The sequence below is a fragment of the Macrobrachium nipponense genome, chromosome 38 (genome assembly GCF_015104395.2).
Source record: "Macrobrachium nipponense isolate FS-2020 chromosome 38, ASM1510439v2, whole genome shotgun sequence".
Classification (NCBI taxonomy): Eukaryota; Metazoa; Arthropoda; class Malacostraca; order Decapoda; family Palaemonidae; genus Macrobrachium; species Macrobrachium nipponense.
In genome coordinates this window covers 19,918,064-19,926,481 of record NC_061098.1, presented here as the reverse complement: position 1 = coordinate 19,926,481, position 8,418 = coordinate 19,918,064, and positions in this window count along the sequence as shown.

Sequence of the window (8,418 nt, the reverse complement as noted above, 5' to 3'; positions counted from 1 at the left end):
ATAAAATTTATCCACCATATCCACGTATCTGGTTAAGCATAAAGATAAGAGAGATAAGCCTAGCAGACAATATTAACTTTTCCTCAGCACAGCCAACAACGGTACTTTAACAAGAAAACTTTAATTCTCCCGACATTAGCAATTGCTACCAAGACTTCGTCAGCTGATAACCAAGTCACTGCCACAAGAGTAAACACAGCAATAATGTCAATTTATCAACTGGACTTGGTCAGCTAATTCAGCAAACTTACCAGGTCACTGCCACAAGAGTAAACACAGCAACGAAGTCTAACAAACTGTTGACAAACACACAAACTGCAAAAATAATCACCGATTTTCTGCTGTAGGATCATGTTCAGATTAGCGAACCCACTATTTTTCAAGACAATATTATACAACTTTGATTTATATATACATATTACGTCTTGAAAAATAGTGAGTTCGCTAATCCTGACATGATCCCAGCTATAATATAGCATGAGCTCACGTTCTATAAGGAACTAACTGCCAGCTATGGTAACAAGTACAATGACAGCTTACAGTGTAACTATATTATCTCGCAAACATAGATAAGCAACCGGGAATCTTAACTGAAATTGTTTTTGATCTTTAAACTTTAAATAAACCAACTCAATTATATTTTAACGGCACAGAGTTGATATTATAGACAGGTAGACGGAGCCGGGGGTGGAGGACAGAGATTTTTAAAAAATGCATTGAAAACAACCTCTACCGAGGTGATCAAAACATCATTTCAGATAAGTAGTACAACAGTCAATAGAGGATTTGGCCTTGATATGAAGTATCGTAAAGTTTTTATTTAAAACAAAAGGCATCAACCCCACGAAAAAAAGGCATCAACCCGACGAAAAAAAAAAATAAAAAAAAACGACGATTAGTTCTGTCTTCAATAATATGTCAATTGTATACACCGGAAGAATCTAAACTAATACAGTTACATTTTACATTTTTATTATTTGAAACAAAGTCTACTTGTCACTGGTACTGGATGTCTTAAAGGCGCTGGTAGAAATATATATATTAAATAGTGGGGATAATAACCTTAGCTCTTGCCGGTTAAGGTGCGTCCACACGGTCGAACAATGTCCGACGGACAAACATTGTTACCAATTAGCAATTGTCTGCCGGTCTTTGCCTTTGAGCAGAGTAAAAACAGTGGTATACATCCTCATCTGGCACCACTGTTTGTTGCCAGATCTACTTCCATCGTTTCAATGCTTATGACGTCATCCTGCTTCACCTATGATATGGTAACAATGTTTGTACGTCGGACATTGTTCTACCGTTTGGACGCACTTTTAAAGGTGCGTTCACACGGTCGAACAATGCCCGACGGACAAACATTGTTGCCATATCAAAGGCGAAGCAGGATGACATCAAAAGCGTTGAAACGAGGGAAGTAGATCTGGCAACAAACTGTGGTACCAGTTGAAGTTGTATATCACTGTTCTTACTCTGCTCACAAGGCAAACTCTGGTAAGCAATTGTTAATTGGTAACAATGTTTGTCCGTCGGACGTTGTTCGACTGTGTGAACGCACCCTAAGTTAGAGACAGATGCAAAACGCTAGATTCCTCGGAGATGCTAAGATGAAAAACAAATAGGAAACATATAGTGCGCACAATTGAGTTCATTGACGCATTCCAAAGACATGAATGAGTTAATCGCGGCTAAGTTATCGATTATGTAGCTTCAGTTAGTGGATGCGAATTCGTAATACGAATCACAGAAAATAACATATAATCTCTGGTGTGTGAATTGGCGGAGGAATTTGACGGCCAACTGTAAAAGGTAAAAGTGAAATGACAATCACTTCAGTTCTAGAGAAAGGGAAGTGCGATGTGACACAAGATGTGACACACATTTTATTGACGAACTTTGTTTAATTGTCTGATAATTATATTCTCCTTTTCAGATGGATTCGAAGTCACCATATAGAAAAGTGGGTTTTCTCTAGACGTGTTTTTAATTTAAGATAGACTATGAATTTTTGGACAGAGAGAGATAAAAGGGGATACTTAATTATATATGATTTTGGGAAGAATATGATAATTAAACCCATTTTATTCCATTTTCATGTTAGCTATTTTGGGAAATAAAAATTATATTTTTGTAAGTTTGAATATGCCGAGAGTTTGATATTTCAGACGACGACTCTTACAGAGAAACATGAAAGGTAGGTCACGTTACCAAATTAGGATTTTTTATTTTTCCACTTATTTAAATGAGTGACATTTTGACCTCGTAGGAGATATGTACGTTAGGTGACCCACTTCTAAGGACGCGAATGCATGAACAAACTGTGTAACAGCTCCTGTACGCACTGATGTAATCAGAAGGTGGCTATGGTAACCAAAATTTACCCTTTTTATCCCAAAGCCCTTCTAAAATATATGGCCCTCATTGTGATTTTCATGAAACCACCCACAAACTTAGTTAATTACAAAAAGAGTGGACGAAATTAATGACAAACCCAAACAGCTATGTATAAAATCCTCAGTAAGAAAGTGGATTTGACAAGGAACTGGCGAATGGAAGGCATCAATATTGTAATAACTGAAAGAAAACTATTTAGAGTACTAAACATCTTAGCATAAAGTACTTTTTAATCGTGAAAAGGGTTAATTAATCGAATGGCAGGGAAATAAGTCAACATTCAGGGGAACATACAAGGGAAAGAAACTGGATTTTACCAAAGGTTTCATCAGAAAACGTTTACTACATACTGATGCATCATTCCATTTTCCCCAGAGATCGGCTTTCAAGCCTAATTCCTATCATCTAGTCAGAATTCCAATGCAAATGAGACCAAAATCAATCCAAATATTGCAGTTGCTATTAAATTTTGGTGATCATTATCAGTGCCAGGGGCGTTCCTAGACATTTTGGGGCCCCCCTACTTTGGAGCCCGGAGGGCGATTTCAAACAGCCAACGCGCCCCCTCCCCCTCAGGAACGCCACTGATAAGTGCAATCACTTAACATCTCGCTAACAACCTCTAGGTACAATTTACTTAAAAACAATTTATTGTCTCTATAATAATAATAAACACACTGCAATGTATTTAGGATTGAAATCTACTAATCATCAACATGATGCCTAACTGATATTCACTATTTATTAACGTTCTTGCATGTTTAAATTATTTTGAATAATTCTAACACTGCCATGCCGAAATTGGGTCCCCATTTCAAAACTGGCTCATAAGGAGCGAAATTGGACCTACTGTTAATACCAAAATCATGCGAAACCAAGACTCTAGTCCATCGGGCCAAAAATTGGGTCAATTTCAATTTTGAGGGCGGTAAAATTTAACCTTATTTCCTCCTTCCCGTTCTCCCTGTCTCACTTCACCATCTTTATTTCTGCTTGTCTGTTGTTTCAAGCCAAAGATAAAATTGGTCGCCAATTTCGAGATAGCCGATTTATATTCCGTTTAAGTTATCTATAGACAACCAACCTATATCAACAGCACGTTCACGTCATCAACCACAATAACAATATAAAAATCAATCGCTACCACAGAGTCGTCAGGATAATCAACAAGAGTCCAGAGCACAAGGTACTTTCAGAGCTATATACATACGAAAATAATTTATTTTAAATTTTGTATAATAAATAAATACCAAAGGACTTCCTCAGAGTTGGAAACCTGACTTATAAAAACCCAGTAAAGTCTTTAGTTTAGCTCTGGACCAATAAATATATATTCATGCATATCTACGGACGTAGTTGGTTGCGATGTTGCGTCCTCTTCAGTGGGATGCTCATACCAATCATGTACTTCTCAAGTGAGTGCGAGGAAATTCAGCTGTACCTCAAACAAAAAAATTTCGCTATGAATTTTTAAAAAATGTAAAGTCCTTTGGAAAATAATTTGGTAGATGAAGTTAACCTAATTTACTCTGTATTGGGACCCACCTCGATAACATTGATATAAACATACTCACAACATATATATGTATATGCATATACATACACAAAAAGAGCGCAAATTTAACAGCAAGTAAAAAAATAATCATTTACATCATCAATTGTCTACAACTTTCTCTACTTTAAGTAGCGCGATCAGCCACACCAAAATAATGAATGGCTTTTAATTATACCCTTAAAGAACCCATTACATTTACTTTTAGCAACAAAGATAGCTCCTTCCCCGCGATATCCAAGGCCACTGTAATAATTAACATCTCAATATAATTATTCAGTTCACCATCTAGGCACCTTAAGCCAAACCGACAACACGTTAACAGTCGTTAATGACGTTATAGAACCAAGCATACTGTCAAAGCATTACTATGCCTACAATACCAAAACTATAGTGAACACAGGTCCCAAGATCTCTCTCACAAACAAACGACCTATTATAACCCGCTACCATAACAGGGAAGTCTTCTTAACAACGAAGATAGCATACTTCCCACCAGTCAACATCAAATACCTGCAGAGGTGCCAGGTTGGAACAGGACACTTTTATAAGAGCACAGAGTGCAATGAAGCGTTACTTGGATGTCGTCCTGTTAGCGAGTCGAAATTTAAACGTTCATATCAGGCCTCCTCAGACCTTTGAAAGTCTTACCATTCTCCCGGGCATAGTTGGCTTTTAGTCTAAACAAACCAACCCGCCTGATTATGAGAGATGTTTGGGCATACCTTGCCACCTTGGATGATCTTAAAACTGAAGATACCTGTAAGTGCAACCTTCTGGACTTCTATGTCAACTAATACCAGCTCATATTTATCCCACTATGGCATTTAAAGGTAAATGCAACATCAACAAGCAGTCCATTAACGGTTATCAATATCATTTATGCTATTCTCACAGCAGGAGAAACGGAATTAATCTTATGTACTTATATGACTGTAAAATATTTTTTTAAAACAGATCTTTCTACATTTTGGCGCATTTATGGGCTCCTTTTATTAGAGATAAATATTTGAATTATACATAATACATAATATATATTATTCTATGATATATTGATAAACTATAAAATATGTCATATACTATAATATATATAATATATTATATATATTATAGTAAAAATTATAATATATAATATAGTATATATGCATATAATATATAATACAGTATAATATATATATAATATATATAAATATATATATAATATAGATATAATATATATATAACTACAATAAAAATAAATATATAATATATATGTAAAATGAATCACGAAAGTTTGGAACGTAATAAATCCATAAATAAAGGTATAAGCCACGAAGGAAAAATAAACAACGGAGTTTCTGCAAGATCTTTCGACTGAACGTCCTTTACTCAGCAGACAAACTGAGTTAAGGACGTTGAGTCGAAAGATCTTGTAGGAACTCCGTTGTTTATTTTTCCTTCGTGGCTTATACCTTATTATATATATTATATTATTATATATATATTATATATTATATATTATATATTATATATTATATATTATATATTATATTATTATATATTATATATATATATTATTATATTATAATATATATATTATATATATATATTATATATTATATATATATTATATATTATATATTATATATTATATATTATATTATATATATATATATATATATTATATATTAAGTATTTGTATATTATATATATATATATATATATCATATATCTATTATCTATCATCTAATATATAATATATAATACAATATATACATACATATATGTGTGCGTTTGTGTTGCATTGACTTGTACACATACATTAAGGTTAACTCAGAGGAAGATAATTGCAATTAACAAGCTTTCAGACTGCCGCAGATGCGCTGGTTTTGGGAATATGAAAGTTTGGTCATAAATGCATTGGTTCACTGGCTGATGTAATATTTGATTCACCATAGGTAGTTTAGGTTATACAATGCCATTGTTACTTAAACCATGATTATAAAGGTCAGACTGAAATTAAGTTCGGATAAAATGGCCTCATACAAAAATTTATGCTTATAAAGGCTTCATGACTGAGCAAGTTCAACTCCCACACTGTTATAAGAATCCTTCGTGGTGTTATTGAATAAGACTGCCAATTTCTCATACAACGTCTTGCTGTAAGGCAACATAATTTGACTGTCTCGAGCGTTCCAGAATTTCACTAGTTTGGCCATATACTGAAAAAATCTAGTTCAACCTTTACTAAGCGATATTCGAATGATTCATTTGAGATAATTTACTCATTCTCCATTATCGATTCGTTAAGTTTCTTGATTTTTGCATTTGCTACAGTGTTAAGGTAACACTCAATTTTTGCATTCTTTTCCAACTGCCCAACAACGCCAGAGATCCTCCAGATGCACTAAATTTTCTACCATCAGACCACGTGAATGTGATTATTCATCAAATGGTGTCTGGTATTTAACAAATAAACGTATTTAACGCGTATGCCTCGTTTCCCTTTATGATGGTTCATTTTGGCTTCAGTACAAAAGAATTCTTAGCTAGCGCAATTGTCACTGAGGCATACACAGGCATATCCAGTGCAGTTTTTGCACTTTCTGAAAAAATTTCGACTTTACTACAAGTAAAAAGGGCATTTCTTCCCATGTCCATTGAAACTATCAATTAACTTTCTAAACAACAATTTATATTATCAAGGGCCAACATATTTTTTGCTATCTTATGTGTTTTCATGACTAGATAAAATTCATAAGCTTACACGTACCTCCAAAATTAATAAAGGTAAAGATTAATTCTAAAATATAAATGGGCAGCCCTAATCCCAAAGCAATCCTTTTCTAGTATTTGAAAACAATTCGAAACACATGCACACACACACACACACACACACACACACTTTTTAGGAGTGGAAAAAAATTACAGCAAGTCTTCATTCTCAGACTAATCACGTATCAATAAACTAGTAACCGCGTTCTCGCTTATAATAATTCCATTCACTATAATGCTTGGGGAAATCTTACAAAAGCCAAAACTTGCGCTGCACATGATCACTAAAATACCTACGCCTACACTAGCCAAGGAGGTTTGCCATTCATGTCAAAGCAAAAGATATCCAAAACAACCATCTTACTACTTACAGATCCGGTGTTGGAACTCTTGTGCCAGCTAACCAAATTCGAAGATGCTCCATATGTATATATCAGTCACACACGAACGCAATATCAGATAAGAACACAACATGATTTCACTCAGCCTACTACACGTCACACTTCGAGGACTGGTGCACTCGTTATGGAGACAGCGGTTCACTCAGAGCTCCTACAGCGCCTTTGGTTTCCTCTTGTTCAGTTTGTTAGGTGTGACGATCAGTTCTATGACAATGCGTATATCATTATCGATTTTTTAATTTCTTATATTAATAGGCAGGATAAGGTGATATTTAAAAATTTATATTGATGGTTTCCTTTCAGATATATTTGCAGTTTTGACTAACCACGACTAACAAATGAAAAATGTACCCGTTTGTATTTGCGATTACTTGTGTAACTCGTGTGGTTACATTTTGGCTGAAATTGTGTGTTGCTTGCAAGTGCTACTGCTGTAAAGCAAAGTAATACGTGGGAAAATGAAAGAGGCAGCAATTCATGGTTCGCATCTTCGGACGTATTGAAAGATCAATTCAGACAAACAGACCTTAAAGCAAACAATCGTTTGGCGCTGATAACGCTGAAGACTATGACCACCCTTTAGTTATGAACGATCGAAAGAAATAGAAGTCAGATTGGCTGATTTGCTTTTCATGTCACTTTGTAGCAACGAAATGTTAGTCTAGGTGGCTTTATTTTCCTCAAAATGGTTTTATTTTTATTTTTATGAGTTTTAATTTTCTTTGTTGACTCTTTGTTGTATTAGAATTGTTCTCGAAATCTTTTAGGATTTTGTTGCTAACTTTTCATATCAGTGAATGTTTAATCTCATTAGGTTGGGTGTAGATTACACAAGTAATGTAAATATTCCTTCCTTCTCATAATTCTCATCCAAGTTATAATAATAGTTAGGTACAGTCAGCGTCTTCTATTGCTTCTGGTACCCACAGCAGCCCAGCTGACACTATCACGTACTATTCCCCCAAGGGTTTTGCGAAGGCCACATCTTACCATTACCATCTCTACTTAATCATTATCTCATCTACATATGGAGCTTCTGTATTTCCCATTATGGTATCATTTCTCACTCTACCTTGCCATCTTGCCATCTGACTATTAAAAACTTTTCTTAAGGCTTTACTGTCGAATCGAATTAGTCTTTTATGGCTTTATTGTCATACCATGATTCATGCCCGCGCGAAAATACACATCATGCCAGGCTTACTTTCGTATGCAACTTGTGTCCGTTAGGTTCCAAATTTTATTCAAGCCGATCATTGATCTGCCTTTTATAGCCTTAAACTAATTTCCCGATTATGAGAATAATTATTTGAT